Source organism: Lagopus leucura, unplaced genomic scaffold (assembly GCF_019238085.1).
Source record: "Lagopus leucura isolate 7727_CA_CO unplaced genomic scaffold, USGS_WTPT01 27-8_obj-0_obj, whole genome shotgun sequence".
NCBI classification, from domain to species: Eukaryota; Metazoa; Chordata; class Aves; order Galliformes; family Phasianidae; genus Lagopus; species Lagopus leucura.
In genome coordinates, this window is record NW_024963307.1 from 1 (window position 1) to 17,704 (window position 17,704).

A 17,704-nucleotide genomic window follows, 5' to 3' on the forward strand; every position below is an offset into this window, starting at 1 on the left:
GGGAAGGGAAGGGAAGGGAAGGGAAGGGAAGGGAAGGGAAGGGAAGGGAAGGGAAGGGAAGGGAAGGGAAAGAGAAAGGAAAAAGGAAAAAGGAAAAAGATGTGACCAGCCCATGTCAACATGCAGCCCTGGGCACTGAGCTTGAGTGGACCACAGGATGTAGGAACCACCTCGTGGTAACACCACTGCCCAATTTCACCAGCACTGCACTAGGTTCTGTGCAGATGGCTTCTCAGGAAGGCCACAGGGACAGAGTGCCATCACCTCTCCTGCTAATTAGCCCCTTGGCTAGTTGGCAATGAGCTGGGGTGCCTCCCCCCAGCATATTGTAGTGAGGTGGGCAGGGGGTTTGGGTGCAGCAGTTGGGTTGGTGGTGGCAGTGGTGTCTTCAAACCATGCGGTGGTTTAGGAGATGGACCACAACCTTCGTTTCCAGATGAAACACCCACTTTGAAGCCTGGTGTCTCAAGTGTCAGATGTGTCTGAGAAGAGTTTCCTGTCTAAAAGTGTCCTACAACTGTAGCTGTTGGAGTGGTGACAGAATGGGGATGTGTAATGGTTTAGAAAACAAGTTATGGTAAGGAAGGAATATGAAAATTCAAAGGACTGTTCTTGGTTTTAAATAAATTTTAATTTCTTTAATATGAGCACTTACCATCTTCAGACCTCTAGTTCATTTGTCACAGTTTATTGTTTAAAGCAAATCTCACTGTCAGTTTAAATGCATTTGGAATACATCTGTGTGATTTTGTTTCTGGAATCAACTCATGGAACGATGTACACACTGTTAAAATGAATATCCCTTGAATCTCCGTGTTATTAGAATCAGAACTCGATGAATTTTTCCATCTCGATGTATTTACAAAAGCAGATTTCTCTTTTCATTGGATTGGGAATGAAGACACCGAGTTCCAGAGCTAAAAGCTGGGACTTTCTGAAGGTAAAACATGAGGTCACTTCCACGCTTGGGGACCTGGGAGCACTGCATGTTACTGAGTCTCTGCATCCAAACAATCCTTCTCTGAACATTTGGGGAGTGAAGGCACGCCCTTGCCTGAAATCCTTCCCATGTTTTTCCTGTTTGGCAGTGTAGTGTTATTAGATACAAATTCTATTGACGATGTAGAAATCTTTGATCTATGTTGTGCTGGTGAGATTTGTCTCACCACCTCAGCTGGGTACTGAAGAAGGGAAGAATTCAGTGGGCATTTTTAATCCCAACTTCCCTGTACTGCTAGAGAAGGGGAGCTTAAGGAAGGGATCAGCCCATTGATTTGCATGGGTGCTTGGTTGGGTTTTTTTTGTGGGTTTGGGTTCTTTTTTTTGTGTGTTATTATTCTTATTTATAATTATTTGTCCAATTGTTTGGCTTTAGTAGGGACAAACTCACTTCTTTAAGCCACATATCTTTAAGAACTCAGCATTGGAAGGGACCTGTAAGGATCATTGAGTCCAGCTTGCGATAGCCTATGATTCTAACCCACCCTTGCTCTCCATTTCCCATCTCTACAAAGGGATAAGAATGGAATTTCTGAAAATATTTTATATCCTGACATGAAATGTATTGCTGAACAAAGCAGACTGGGTGCAATGGTGGAGATGGGCAGTGGGACAATGCCTTGAGGCACAGAAAACACCAGAGTGAGAAGGTGTTGGGGTCAGGATGCCCCCAAAACGCAAAAAAACACATTGCTGTGTGATTTTCTGATTAATCAACTTAACTTCCCACGGGTGAAACCACTTGTGGTTTCCTGTTTTCATTATCAGGCTCTTCACTGTTCGACAAGGATGTTCTCAGACGCAGAGTGAAGCCTGTGGGTCCACCTGCTGCCTCCATCCTGCATGGGGCTTGGTGCTCCCATGCAGTGGTATGGACTCTGCCAAAGGGTTTTGTGACCCACTGAGAAGTGAGCAGCTCTGCGTGGGAAAAGAAGGGATGAAGATAACTGCTTTTAGGCTTCTGTTGCCATAAAGTCAAGCAAAATTTGGCAGTGCGTGCAGTTTCATTGTTGATACCCCATGCTCCATAGCTGGAGACCATTGCTGATTTATGATGTCGCATAAAGCCACAAGTGCCAAAGCAGACAAAACAGGAAGCAAAAAGTTTTACAAACAGAACAAGCATCAAGAAATTGCTGCACGCTGTCAAGCCGTACAAAACGACAGCGCTTCCCCAGAATTGTGGAGGAAACAAGAATGAAAAGTTTCCCACTGGAAAACACGGTTATTCTAAGCCTCTGGGATTATTTCTAACTTCATTCTGTTATTTCTAATTCTATTTCTGATTAAGCATCCTGCTTTTTAACAATCTCTGGGCCAGCTTTTCCCAAAGGTGACTCTGCGGGGAGAAATCAATCCTGTGTTTTCCCCCAACCCCCAAGTCATACCCAGCATTGGCACAACCACGCTACATGGAATGGATATTTGCATCCCCCCCGTGTGCTTCCAATTTCCTAGAATTCAAGGTTATTTGCCAGTTCAGATGCACAAGGGAAAGGGAGTTGCTCCTAACAGCCCATCTGCACAGACTCTGCGGGAGTGAAGGACGGCACTGCGGTACGATCTTGGCTGTGGGGTTGGCTTTACAGAAGTGTGCTCCCCCTCCAGACTCACGAAGAAATGTGATTATGGCTAAACACAGGCAGAAAAGAGCCTCCACCAGTGCTGCAGAGCTGATAACAGGAGTGCTAACCAAGTCTTACAGATAGGAGTTGGGTGCTGGGAAATGTCCCTAGAACCCATAAAGGCAACGGGGGATGGCGTGTTTGGGTCACCCGCTCACTCCCAGCTCCGACACCTGGCCAGCTTTTCCCAAAACACCTTCTCCAATTGCACTGACATCACCAAGGGCCGCCCAGTGACCTTCTGTGCTAAACGTTTAGAGATAAAACTCAGCTTTTTAGCTCCTTTTGTTGACGATGAGAACTTCCCTTTTTTTTTTTTTAAGGGCCGAACCCTGGAGGTCAGCAAGGATGAGTGCATTGCTGTCATGTTTCCTGAAAGTCTCCTTAAGTTATAGAACGAAGTTTATTGTACGAAAGACAAAAAAGTTCACCCCATACAAACCTTTGGGGAACACTTATTGCAGTATGAGCCAATTGAGCCACGCTACAGCAGAGCTCAGCTGCACATCCTGCAGATGACTGATCTATGGCAGTGTTACATTGGGGTTTTCTAGCTTTCTCTAGATGCAAGACAGTTTCCTGAGCACGCCTCAGGCTGCCACGTGCATCCTACAAGATGCAATCTGGTTTAAAGCGGTCTCCAAAATCAGATTGCTGAGTGGCCTGCTGGCTTTGTAAGCAATCAGTGCACATTTGTGTTTGCCGTGATCTCATCTCCAGACTGTGCATGAGTTGAAGATGAATGCAAAAAATAGATGGAATTAATTATCAAGGCTGTTAAAACATTCTTCTACTTCTTCCTTGGGAATCAAAATGTGCAAGCAGCGCCAGGTGAGAAAAGCTGCTGCTGTTTGGGCTGCAAAGGTTGTGTGAAAGCCCTGTGTCATTTCCTGCAGCAATATTCAGTTGAATGCACTTGGAAATGCTTTCATTTTTCTGTTCTACTGCTCAGTAACAGTAAATACAGTCCTCTCTTTCACAAAAGTGACTCAATCAATAATGACCTATCCATAAACACTTTTGCCTGGAATAGACATGTTATTCTTGATATCTCCATCCACTTGAGCTACAACAAGATGATGTGGTGGGAGTGTCGTCCTGGAGTCACCCAAGGTCAGGAGGGATGGGCTATGAGCATCCTGATGGAGCTGTAGGTGTTCTTGTTCAGGGAGTGGCATCAGATGGCCTTTAAGGGTTCCTTCCAGCTCAAGCCATTCTATGAGGGAGCTTGTGCTCAGGATCTGCCTTGAGCATGTGCAGCTTGAAATTGCTCTCTGCTCCACTGAGAGAGGAAGGCAGCAGCAGAAATAGGAAGTGTCTCCATCTACATATTTTCCTCTTTTTTTTTCCTACAGGGGATCATCAAACATTTCAGTGCTGTCCTATTCTGTGGCTTCTCTGCTCCTGTCTTCCTTCTCCGTGTTGAAAGGATGAACTGGATTTAAATGTCCACCTGTGTGAGATGCTCAGTGATTAGGACGAGAGCTGATGGACTCATGTTGCACCAGGGGAGTTCAAGTTGGGAATTAGGAACGATTTCTTCTCCAAAGAGCAGTGATGCAGTGGCACAGCTGCTCAGGGGGGTGGGGGAGTTCCTATCCCTGGAGGTGTTCCAGAGCTGTGGAAATGTGGCACGAGGGGACGTGGTCAGAGGGCATGGTGGAGTGGGTTTGGTTGGGCTTGGGGATCTTGGAAGTCTCTTCTAGCCTTAATGGTTCTGTGATTCTATGGCCGTTACGTGGCACTTTCCTGCTGCACACAAACCAAGCTCCTGCATGTCGCTAAGAAGAATCTCTATGGGCATTTTCAGCTTTTCTAAGAAACCGAAATGTAAAAGGTTGCTGTTTGTCACTGCCAGTAAACGACAACAGGAACACCTGAGGAGTGGGGAAGAAAATGTGGTTTTGTTTCACAGAAAGACAAATTCGGGGAAATGGAAGAACAACAACAGAAAGTTGGCTGTAGGTTTAGAAACTCCACCTAACTCCCCAGAGCAGGAGGTTTCTGTGGGGTTTCTCTCTCCATCCAGAATGGGACTCCAAGCAAAAAACTGTACAGCTCCAGGAGTGTCAGGGAGAGTGTTACCAGACAGCTTTGCCTCTGGCAGCAGTTTGCATAATCGTGGCTTCTCTGAGATGTGAGCTGCAGAACATAGATAGCAGGACATGGATGAGGTTGGGGTCAGCGCTGGTAAAAAATGGAAGCGTGTCTATCCTGCAGCTTCTCAGCTGTAGGGCTGCAGACATTTCCTGCTGGAGATGCAGAAAAACCTTAACTTCATGTCCAGATTTTATTTAAAGCAAAAGAAAAACCGCAATGAAAACCAAACTACCAGGTGTGCAGCTGGGGATGACTCTCTTGACTCACAGAATCACGAAGCATGGAAAAGACCTCCAAGATCCCACGGTGTCCCATGCATCACTGCCTTACTTCATGGCTACAGAGTGTAATTATGGGCTTTGTAGAGTCAAGAAGTTTGGAGAGGACCTCCAAGACTTCCAAAACCCAATCCCAACCCAGCCCACCGTGCTCACTGGCCATGTCCCCAAGTGCCACATCTCCACATTTCGTGAACACCTCCAGGGAACGCTGGGGCCATTACATCCTGGAGTGAGGAAGGACTGTGCTACAAGCTGAAGGTGTGGTTCTTCACCTGGGTCCTCCAGCGCTTTGGATTTGATTGTTTTGGTTTTTAATCAAAATACCACAGGTACAGGTGTGGTCCTTGTCTGGCAGCAGGATCAGAGAAGACGAGCCTTGTGCAGTGGGTGTCCTTCACCTCCCAGCACATGGTTATGTGATGCTCAAAGGCACAACAGTGCTTTGACTTGGATGAGAACTGAAAGCTGTTCCAGGAACACCCTGGGAATGAAACACTCAGAAAAGATTAAATTCTTCCCAGCCTCTGCTGACACTGACTGGGAAATGAAAGGAAGCTATGAAAAATGTGAGCACTAATGTAAATAAGGACGACTGGTCGGAGAAGTTGCAGCTGGAAGCAGAGTGGCTTTGTGGCTGGCCAAGGAAAAGCTCTGTGCAGCTAAGAGGCAGTCAGAACAGTGATAAGCACAAATTAAACCATCTCAAGTGCTGCCTGTTTATCTCCACTGACTGCAGGAATACTCTGACTGAGCCTTGGATGTCAGACTTCCAGCAGACAGAGATGAGGTGGCTCCGACCTGGCGGCCTGTGGAACATTCATTTCTGTGTCCCCATCCTCCATCCTGCCCAGGGGCTCAAAGCCATGTCACAGCCACGTCACCCGGTCCGGGGGGTGTCATTCTGGGGGCTCTTTCCCAGAGGATGCTGGATTACACTTGTGGTGTCAGGATGCCAGGGTTCTGTTTGAACCGATGACTCTTCCTCACCACAACGGGGAATTTCTGCTAAGCTTGAAGCAACCATGCCCCGAACACTCAGACGTCACCATAATGAACTGCTTTCTAATTTTGGGATGTTTCAGAGGGGCTGACTCATTCCTTTTCAATGCCTGGAACCCACGAGCCCTCTTTCTGCTTGGTTTGTTCAGATTTGAATCCGGGCACTGCACTTGTAGCAGCACGGAGACAAAAGCCAGACAGCCAAGGACATCCAGATGGGCTGCCTAAACTTCATCCTTTGCAGGAGCTATGCTGGAGGCTCAGCTGCCATTGCAGTGGCTGTGGTTCTGTCTGTGGGTGCATCTCATTCTTCTGGGCTGTAGCTGCACCTGAGCACGTTGTGTGGATGTGTGTCCCTCCATATCTGGATGGGAATTGCAGCAATTCCCACCCAGATGCTTTCAGGGCTCAGATTTCAGCCTTTTCTCTGATCCAAATCATATTTCTGTCTGCTACTTCCTGTCCTTTTCAGAGTGATCTCGCAGGTGATGGATGGGGTCAGACCTGGAGCAATTGGAATCCATGAGTAACAGCAGGCTGTGTCACACTGGGAGGACAGGAAGGGGAGAGGTCAGCCTAGTTTTACTCTGTGAATATTGCATATTTTGTAATCTTTCTGTAATCGTGCTTGGTGAATGGAGTTACATCCAGCTGGCAGCTGGTAAAGAGTGGTGTTCCCCTGGGGCTCAGTTCTGGAGCCTGTCCTGCTTAATACCTATATTGGAAGAGGGATTTGAGCACACCCTCAGTAAGTTTGCAGAAAATGCCAAGCTGGGAGGAAGTGTCAATCTTCCTGGAGGTAGGAAGGCCCTACAGAATTGATCTGAACAGGGTGGATCAATTGGCTGAGACCAGTGTGATGAAATTCAACAAGACCAAGTGCTGGCTCCTGCACTTTGGCCACAAGAGGCCCATGCAATGCTGCAGGCTGGGGGCAGAGCAGCTGGAAGGCTGCATGGAGGAGAAGGACCTGGGGGTGTCATAGTGATAGGACAAGAAGCGGAGGCATTAAGTTTTTTCCAGGAGAGGTTGAGGCTGGATATTAGGAACAATTTCTTCTTCCAGGAGCGGTGATGCAGTGGCACAGGCTGCACAGGGAGATGGTGGAGTCCCCATCCATGGAGGTGTTCAGGACCTGTGGAGATGAGGCACTTGGGGACACGGTCAGTAGGCATGGTAGGGGTGGGTTGAGGTTGGGTTTTGGGATCTTGGAGGTCTTCTCCAACTTTCATGATTCTAAGATTCTCTCTTGCAAAGCCCATAATTACACTCTGCAGCTACGAAATAAGGCGGTCATGTGTGGGACACCTGGATCTGACTCAGCGCCCCTGAGGAAGCTGCTTGGACACTTTCATGATGGAAGATTTTCTTTGTCGAAGCATGACCTTCAGCCATGATCTATCCCATGTGTCCAGCTGAGTAATTCAGTCAAACAGTGCAGAAGTTCCTCCTGCTGCTTTGGCTGGAACTGGGGATTTTCCTGCCCCAAACGCCCTGCTAGACAGGTGCTCTGTATCATCTGGTAATAGCTGCGTTTCAGCACATGGATCAAGCAGATTTCATGGAAAGCCCAAGAACTGCTTTCAAGCTCAGCTCATGTGACATGAAGAGCTGGCTCCCCGTGCAGTGAGCACTCACATTATTAAAGCATGTTTCAGGGCGGGCCCCCTCTGACTGCCAAATACCACTCCATCAAAAAAGCAAGGGAGATGGGGCTGGGTGGTGGGAGGGTGCTTGGGGGGGGGGCTTTTGAAATCGTTTATTGCAAACTATGGTGCATTCAGCCTAACCCTCAGTAACAAAAAGTAGGTAATGTCACGGATGGAGTGGGCTGGTGGGCTCACAACCACTGCCAAGAGCTTTTTATGGATTTAGTTGGTTTATGTTGCCACCTGCAAAATACTCCCAGCCTGGCATCTATTTTCTTCTGATGTTGTCTTGATGCCGTGAAATATGACTTGATGAACTAAAAGGATTTCTCCATCTTTAGTGATTCTATGATTCTAAGAATGATTGCAAGTGGTGGGGGTGTGATATCCAGCGGGCAGCTTTGCTGGGTTCATTGGCTTGGAAGCCCCAGATAGCACACACATAGCAAAGCAGAATTTGGGAATCAGGTAGGAATTAAAGCTCTGGTTCCCTCTGCGGCCAGAGTGTGTCCAGCTGAGGACATGGCTCTCTGGACCACATCTGCAGGTACTTCTCTGGCTCTTGCTTCTCAGTGCCTGGGAAAGAGGTCACCATCCCATTACCAGGACTTGATACATGGAGCTGGGAGTCCTGGGTGCAGAGCCCACAGGCACATCACCTCCCTCCTAGGAGCAGGCAGACAGTTTCACTTCTAGGGGCAGGGACGGGTCACAGACACCCTGCAGCACTCCAAAACCATTACTTTTTCCCTTCCTCCTGTTAATTCTTTAAGCTCAGTGAATTTATTTTCCTACAGGGGCTCTTTTCTCTTAAAAAGGAATATTTTCTCATATTAAAACCTCTCCTAGACTACTAATACCCATCTCCTCCCTGTGCTGCACTCAGCAGCAAGAGAAACAAAGAGGAGATCCTCCAAAATCCCAAGGGAAGGAATTTTTGCTTGCCGAGTGCTACAGAATCATCATTGGGTGTGAGATCCTACTGAAAGTCAGTTGAAACAGGCAGGATTGTTTTCATTTCCCCAAAACAAAGTGTCCAGATTAGCCTGGTGAGAGATAGCAGCTTGTTAACCAACAATTAAGGGACCTGAGGATGGGTTATACTGCACTGTGAATATTCAGGTAGTGATAGCACTGCCTTCTATAGATTCCAGCTCCCTTTGGGAGCTGAAAGGAATGTTATTTTGGAAATAAAACTTTCTGCCATATCACTGCCCCCGGGGCCCCAGCTCTGCTCTCCGGTAGGCGAGAGAGCAATTAACATATTGCATTGTTTCTACCGCCCTGCTTTGCATCGCTGCTCCAGCCGGCATCACGAAGCGTGCTCCCCCTGAAAAGGGCCTTTCTCAGCCTCTGCCTCGGCACTTTTTTGTAGGATCTCCGTCTGCATGGGGAGAGACAGCAGCTGCTGGCAGCAGGGAACTCGTCGGTGTCAGTGTGCAGCAAGCAGCTGGCATTGTGTTGTCTCCCTGGGATTTCATGGAAACAACATCACCAGGCACGGCCACACCTGCACACATGTCCTTTTCTGGGGCCATGATCAGTAAGTGCTGGGGGAAGCCCATGTCCTTTTCCCTTTTCAGGCTGTTTCTGCAGCTGTGTCCTCCTGCAGTCTGCAGGGAGCACCACAGGGTGCTTGCACCAGAGATGTTTCTGGTTTCTAATCCTATCACAGCCTGTGGACATCGTTACACCCATCCATGATTATTCCCAGCTTCGTTAGGTGCTCAGAGAAAAAGGACTTTCTTTTCAGGTTGGATGTTAGGAACAATTTCTTCTCCAAAGAGCAGTAATGCACTGGCACAGGGAGGGGGAGTCCCCGTCCCTGGAGGTGTTCCAGTACCGTGGAGATGTGGCACTTGGGGTCATGTCAGTGGGCATGGTGGGAGAGGGTTAGGGTTGAGCCTGGTGATGCTGGAGGACTTTTCCAACCTTCATGATTCTATTATTCTATTCTGCCTGATTGTTTTATTTGTTGCCTTTCTTTGCTTGATTTGCAGAAGAGGCAGTTTGGGCAGTGAAATGACTTCTGCAATGATCTTCTTGATACTGCTCAAAAACACACAGTTGTACCTCAGTTTCTGCAGATGTGCCTTCTACTAACATGTAGAAACCAAATATATGCAATCTTTTACTCCTGGGAATAGTTGCAGCACCTAACTTTCTTTTCAGGTAATACCCTTGTTTTCTCTGGGCTTCCCTAAAGCCAGAGCCTATCTACACTGGAGATGCATTTTTCTAAGCCAAGCTTGGCCATCTTCATTCTGAATGTCCAAATAGAGAATCTCTACCTGACAGAAACTTTCAGTCATCCCCAAGCATACAGCGGATGTGGAAAGTTCATACTGAGACTTCGTGGCTGTAGGGAAGACCATAGGGATCATGATGGGAAAAAGAATCCAGCATGAGCACGTGCTGTGTGCCTGGCTTCAGAAGGTCTGGAGCTGTTTATGTCAGTGAGGAGGTCTGGCAAAAGGCATGAAATGCCAGGAGGCAGAGAGGGTTCTATTTGCGTGGGGTTTAATGGGAACTGAAGTTGCAAGTACCAGCAAGAAGGTACACACTTCTCCAAGGTGTTTTTACTGCTTGTTGACCCATGCTGCCATGCATAAGCAAGGCACAGCCGGACGTAGGGTTACTTTGTTCCTTGGGGTTTGTCATTTCTTTCCTTGGAGACAAATAACTAACTACAGGAAGTTGATTTTGTGGAGGAAAAAGGGGCAAGATTATGAAATAGCTGTGCAGTGTATGTGGCACACCAGGACTTGCATCACGCCTCGCTCAGAACATCTTACTGTTCTCTCTGGATGTCAAAGTGAGACTACTGAAGTCATGATGAGAAATTATAAACGAATGGAGGAAGGGGAACACATGAAGGACACAGCCCTGTGAGCTCTGCCAGCCGTCAGCTCTCCGTCCACCTCACTGCCCATCCATCCACTGCACACTTCCTGGATTTCTTAACAAGCGTGCTGTGGGAGATGGCGTCAAATACCTTGATGAAGTCAAGGTACACAACATCCATTGCTCTCCCCCCATCTACCCAGTCAGTGAGGACATCATAGAAGGCTGCCAGATTGGTCAAGCACGAGTTCCCCTTGGTGAATCCATGCTGACTACTTCTCTGCTCCCAGCCTGTAGCATTGCGTAGGGCTGTTGTGGCCAAAGTGCAGGAGCCAGCACTTGGTCTTGTTGAATTTCATCACAATGGCCTCAGCCCATTGATCAGATCATTCTTAGGGCCTTCCTACCCACAGGAAGATCGACACTCCCTCTCGACTTGGTGTCACCTGTCTTCCTGACGGTGCGCTCAGTCTCCTCCTCCATATGATCATAAAATACATCAAATAGGGCCATCCCAGTACTGACCCCTGGGGACTCATTAAATTCCTCAGGATTTTTGTGGGATAAAGATGAAAGCCAAAGATGATGGGATTTAGGAATATGGCTGCACAACAGTTTGGCTTCAAGCTGGATTTGAAGCTTGCTCCTCAATATAGTATAGTTCTTAGTTCATACGTTTTTCTGAGGTCTTGATTTAAAAAAAAAACAAAAACAAAAACCCAAGCCCCTATATACAAACTGTAGTGTTGCAAGCTCATGGGTTTCTTTCACAAGTCACGCAATTTGCTGTGATACTTCTCTAAAGTTTGATTTCTCATGCTTGTAAGGAATTCAGCTTTCATTAAATAAATAAACAAAGTTTCTGAACATTTTTGGTGTGGGCAAAATAAAACCTTGAGAAATATGTCCAGAGTATAACCCAGCCCTGGAGAAGAGGTCGCTCTTCGTCGAGGAAGAGGTCGCTCTTCGTCGCTCTTGGTCGAGGAACATAGCATAGCTATGGAAGGGAAGACTGATATCTGGTTATATCTTTTCTGATGTCTGTCTGGCAGTTCACAGGTAGAAGATGCTCAATGCATTGAAGAACTGACAGCCTAAAGCCAAAAATGGCTTTTCTACCTCCTGAGATGTAACAGAGGTGTAGAAAGGGCAAAGATTTTGGTGCTCTCCTAAATTCCCCATCCTCATAGGATCCAGTGCTCTGCTGAAGCAGGGGATCAGAATTTGTGCTGTCTCATCATGGTGCATGACCTAGGAATAAAGGATTTCCTGTGAAGACTGGTAACTCCTTAGGAAATGAGAGAGGAATTTGGAGCCATTCCTTACCCAATCCTTTCACCCTGAAAGTACTGATGTTATTAATTGAGAAAATACATCATGGGTAATCTATTCTCAATCACGGAGCGTAATGGTGATGGAGTCCCGCCACATGTAGGTGTGTGCAGCCTCCCAGCAAATTTCTGCAGTGCAGAAGGGAATGTGAATAATTTTCCAGGTATGTTTTGCAGAATGAGTAAGCAGGAGGTTAACTGATGCAGGGGGCAGCTGTGATCCCGGTTGCATCTGCTCATGAGATGTTCCAGCCCCACGGACTCTGAGAAGTGTTATGCCAAATTCCTTCTTCAGCTGAAATAACTCAGCTGAGCTCTCTCCTCATAATGAGCCCTTTATTCTAGACTAATGGGCACAGTGAATCTCCGTCCTATGTGAATTTCAGAACTGAGAAAGGAAAAGGAAAGGACTGACTCATTTCCATTCTGGCTACTACGTCGATGACATTTCTGGAATGAGAAAACTGCTGTACTTTTACATCACAACTGCTTATTTTTGAGTCTGCTTCTCTGGAGACCGTGTAGGAATTGGAGATTAAATGCACTCAGTGCTTCACAGACGTGGGAAGGCACAGCCTTTCTCTTTGAAGAACTGATTTAGAGATCCAGATTTGGCACGATGTAACAGAGTGATTAAAATGGCCTAATTATAGCTAGGGAAAGGCCTGCTTACAATGAGTGGACAAACTCATCCATCACACCACTACTGACTTTTGTGTTCCACTTAGCGAAACCATCACTTGCTGTGACAGAAACCTTCTGGTTAGGTTGAGCCATCGTGTACACCTGCAGATTAGCAGCCAAACACACCCATACCTGTTCTGCTGTGTTAGAGACTGGAACTTGAAGAGCTATTTTAAAGAGAGTTTTAGAACTCGGAGTGATTAAACCCAACAAATGATAGCTACATTTCTGTTGGCATGAAATTGGAGCTATGTGCTGGGGATAAGGGGGATTAGCAGCCCAGCAGTGATTCTCCATCTCTTCTGTTCTTTAATCCAATTCTTAACGCAGTTCTGGGAGCTACACTTGGGGCCCTGGAACAAGTCTGACTCCATGGAGCCCTCCAGAGCAGCCTGCAAACTGTTTGTAGTTCAGCTCATGTTTGGATTCGATCCACTGTAGAAGAGCCACACAGGAAGATCTGATCTAATTTTAAACTTTCTGAGAGCTTTTCAAGATTTTGACAGAGTTTCCCCATTGGGAGTTGAAGTACGGGGAGTAAAACATATACATGAGCTCCACAGCCAGATAATAGGATCCTATCGGGGGAGGCCATCGTGACATAAACACAGATGCGCCTCAACAATTAAGTATTCATGGGGACTGTTTATGTCTGTCTGATCCCTAGAGGGGACTCTGGGATCCCTAGAGTCCCTAGAGGACTCTGCAAAGGCAGCCAAGCAAGGCGAAGCAGAGGCATCTGGCTCAGCTGACTGAGAGCTACCTGGAACGGTCCCAGAAACACGAGGAGAAGATGAGTGCCCATCAGGAAGACCAGATGATGGGGGCCAGGTGGAAAAGGGCTGGTGGTGGTTTCAATACAGAACAGGTGGTTATTACCACTTGTAAGAAGAGGTGATGCTCAGAGTCCTGCTGGACAAGTCATCCGTGCAACAAAAATCTCTATCCCAACAACGTGCAGACTGAGCTGTAGAAAAAGACAACAGACTGGGAGTGACAAAGACATAGAAAACACCTCTAGGCGTAGCAGTAGGAAGAAACTGACATCTGCCAACTGCTGAATTCCCTTAGCAAGGATTTTCCCTTAGAAGCTGTATCCAAAAGGCTTTTATCAGTCCATGGTATTTTTCCTCTTCCTCTCACATAATTGTTGAGACTTTATTTTCTCCCCCTCACTCTCAGTATTTTCTCCCTTTTTCTGATCAACAATTTGATGGTTTTCCTTTATTTCCCCAGCCCCTATTATTGTATATTTCCAGAACTGGATGACAGTGGCAATAAGAGATGGAGGAATCACTATCCTAATTAGTGTTTACTAAACCCCTGAACTTCTACTGAGACCACATTTTGCAGTATGAATCCATTCCAAGTAAAACCAGAGAGTATGGTAAAACACAGGGAGTGAGGCTGTTCTCTTGCCCAGTTCTGCAAGTTCATGACATTTGGAGCATTCTGGATCTCAGATGCTGATCCAAACCTTGCGACGCAGTCACCCTGGGGTGCATTTCCAAGCATTCAGGCAAGATGTTTCAAATGCTGAGGATAAACCACGAGGGAGCACGTTTAGGAATGGCTCAGACAGCAGCTGGACAAATGTGGGCTGCCCCTTTTAGGGTGCACCAGTTGCAGAACTGGGAGCTCTGAAAAGGGCATGGATTTTGAACCTGCCAGGCTTTGAGCTCCTGCAGGGCTGTGGCTTCCAGTGTGTTGTCCCAACAAATGTAGTGGGCCTCAGAGACATGGCTGGAAATGGGAATTCTATGCTTCTCCACCAGAAGTCTGCTGGCACAGCTTTTATTTATTTATTGTAAACTCGGGTAAGTGGTCTTTGTGTGTCAGTGTGCTGCTGGCCAGGCTCCAGGACGGCATTTATCAGATTTCTGCCAGTGTTAGCTGTGTATGGTTCCACATTTGGGAGGAAAAAGCCTTCCTCCTGTGACACAGCAGCAGCCTCTGTGCTTTCTGCTCAAGTATCGCTTATTGGAACAGATCTTCAGAAGTCTGATTTTGAGTTTCTCATTCAAATCCCCAAGGAGAAGCACCTAAAGGTTTGATTCTTCAATCCAGTTGCATGCAACCCTTGGCAATTTTGTATTCCTTTCAAGACCCAGAGCCTTATTTTGGTGCCCGAATAACTTTTTGTAGCTGAATTTGACATCACTGTTAGCTTTTCCATGTGCCTCTGTGTCTGATGGACCAGTGACTCTTATCCTCAGCACCTATCCATTATTTCAGCCGTTTGACGTCTGAATAAATGTTTTACATCTCCACGTACTGTGTGTCACACCTCTCAGACCAACCTTTTCAGCTCAGTGCTGGACTTCTTTCCATCATAGCAACGCAAGGACATATCCAAGTCAATATAACTATATTTAGGAACACGGTAATGCTTTATTTTGAAACCCTTTGACTCAATGCCTTGCTACATTCTGTTATTGTTGAGGTTTTCATGCATGTCATCCGCATCCAGCTTTTGCTGTTGTCCTTGATCGACCCCACATTCCGGGGGGAACCTCTGGGCCGTGTCTTGCTGGGACTACTTGAGATGGCCCTGTTTCATAAACCTCCCTGTTTCTGAACCCAGATTCAAAACAGTCTAATTCCTACCACGTGCTCTGTTCCTACTGTGTTTATTTTTTTGACATTTATATCCACCCTGTCCATCTTGGTTACTTTTTTAGTGGGGTTCAGCGCCCTGTTTCTATAGTCTGTCACTTTGTCTTTTCTCAGCTCCTCCAAACCCCATTCCTCCTTATCTTCACCAAGCAAAGGAGGCACCAAGCAAAGGCCAGTCCTTGTTCAACAAGCTGCTCAGGTTCAGATCAGTTTGTTTTTTTTTTTCACCATCTTTGAGGCTGATGGTTGATGTGTTTCAGTGCTGAGAAGTTGTCACAAACTGTATTACTTGGAAAATGAACCAAACATTAAGGAGGTTTGACTTGGAGATCTTGGAGCTTGGACCATTTCTCCTAGGTATCTTTCACATGGGAAACTGAAATTTCCATCTCTATCTGAGTAATGGTGCATTGACGAGAAGTGCTGTTCAAAAACAAAACCTACACAGCCCTGGGAGGAAAAGGTATTTGACCACCGTTTTCTCTGTAAGTGTAGAACATTTCATTTCAGTGGGGATCCTTCAGTTTGCAAACGGAAAAAGCCTAAAAATAAAGGGTTAGGAAAATCTCACGTTCTCAGCCTCTTCCCATGCCTGTCTTGCTTTTCCACTGAACTGAAATGATGATCAAACCTTGTGGGTTCTGGAACCGGTTTTGTGTCAGTTCCTTAACAAATTCCTTAACAAATTCTCAGCAAACGTTTTGTCAGTGCTCACAAGTTTTTCGTGCCAATGGTGATTTGGAGTCTAGGTATGAAAATAGCTGAGATCGTGAGGCTGATCATAGAATCAAAGAATGGTTGGGTTAGGAGGGAATTTAAAGGTCATCCAGTTCCAATCCCCTGCAGGCAGGGAAGCTGCCCATGAGAAGGTGATACTCCTAAGCCCACAAAAACTCTATTGCTAACATATCTTCAGGTAGGACATCTTACATGTCATGAATGCTGTACTAACAGAGCAAGAATATAGTGGTGGCCACCTACCAGGTAGATTGCATCTAAGATTTCAAGCCTTAAGATGGGGAAATTCCCAACACCTGTTCCAGCTTTCATCTCTGGCTAACACAGAAAGAAAAAAAATTCTTCCCCTCTGCATGCATGCCTCATGCTTCCTATCATACACGGGGCAGTAACACAGAAGTTGAGAAACTGGGTTTCTGAGTCTTGGATGGCAGGCCCTTAGCTATGGAGAAAAGGTCGGGTCAGCCTTGATGTTCTGCTGAATGAGAAGAAACTGATCCTCCAGTGATGTTGTAGCAGCCTTCCAACACCACAGAGGCTTGAGAGCTCCAACACCACACAGGCAGGAGCTCTGGCTTCACTTCTATGATGAATAAGTTGCTTTATAAGCAGCATATTTGGTTTTGACCATGTGATCTTCTCATAGCATAGTGAAGGTTGGAAAAGACCTCTAAGGCCACCAAGCCCAACCCCAGCTTGCCCTCCCATGCCCACTGGCCATGTTCCCAAGAGCCACATCTCCATGGTTCTTGGATACCTCTAGAGATTTGGACTCTGCCACCTCCCTGTGCAACGTGTGCCAGTGCATCACCATTCTTTGGAAGAAAAAATTGTTCCTAACTTCCAGCCTGACCCTCTCCTGGTGCAACTTGAGACCGTTTCCTCTTGCCCTGTAATGATTAATTAATAATTAATGAAGGCTGCATCATCACTTCAACCCAGAGCTGACACCCAGCTCTGCAGGATGTCAGGTGTAGAAAAGACCAGGCTCTGGAGATGGGAATTCCTTCAGCTCAGAGCTAATGCTCCCATGAAAACCTGCAGCCATGCTCTTGGAAGGAGAGGTGGATGTGGGGCTGATGTCCTTGGAGCTGTCAGTGTGTGCCAAGTGAGGTGGTAAACAACACTGAGCTGCCCGTCCTGCTAAGCCATGCATCAAGTAAATTCCCTGGGAATGGGACCAGGGGCTCGCTTCAAATGCAAATTGCTGTTCATCCCTGAGGTTCACAGCTTCACGTGCACACCCGCCATTCTTCCAGCCCTGAAAGCCAGACAAGACTTAAACGAGTAATAAAGTACCTAATTAGACTTTGACCTCCTGCTGAAATGGGTCGGTGTGTGAGTGCTGGTGTGTGTGTGTGTGTGTGTGTGTGTGTTTTGCTCTTCTTGCTGAATTTCCCCCTCCAGTAACTTGCTGTCTAAATGGTGTGGGTCTGTCCGTCACGGTCTGCTGCATCTTGGCTGGGTTCCACCTGGCAGCGTTTTGGCTGAGCCCTTCAGACAAACAGACCCTCTGTATGGGCTGCCTTGCTTTCTGCTAGGCTGGGAGCAGCTGAAGGACCTGGAATCACGGCAGTGGTGAGAGGAGGGGAGGTCTGCAGCGTCGCCCACCATATGCCATGAGCGTGGGTTGATCTCGTTCCAGTGCTCTGCACCAGCACAATCCTTGTCATGAGAAAACGGTGCTGGAAGCTTCAGCAAATCCCACAGTGGCTCTTTCAGAAGAGAAGCTGCTTGGTAGGTCTAGGCGGAGAGAACAGTTGGATATGGGAAGGTGTCAAGCTTCTAAGGCAAGAATCCCTGAGCATGCCCAACTTCTGCCTTTTACCCAAAACCCA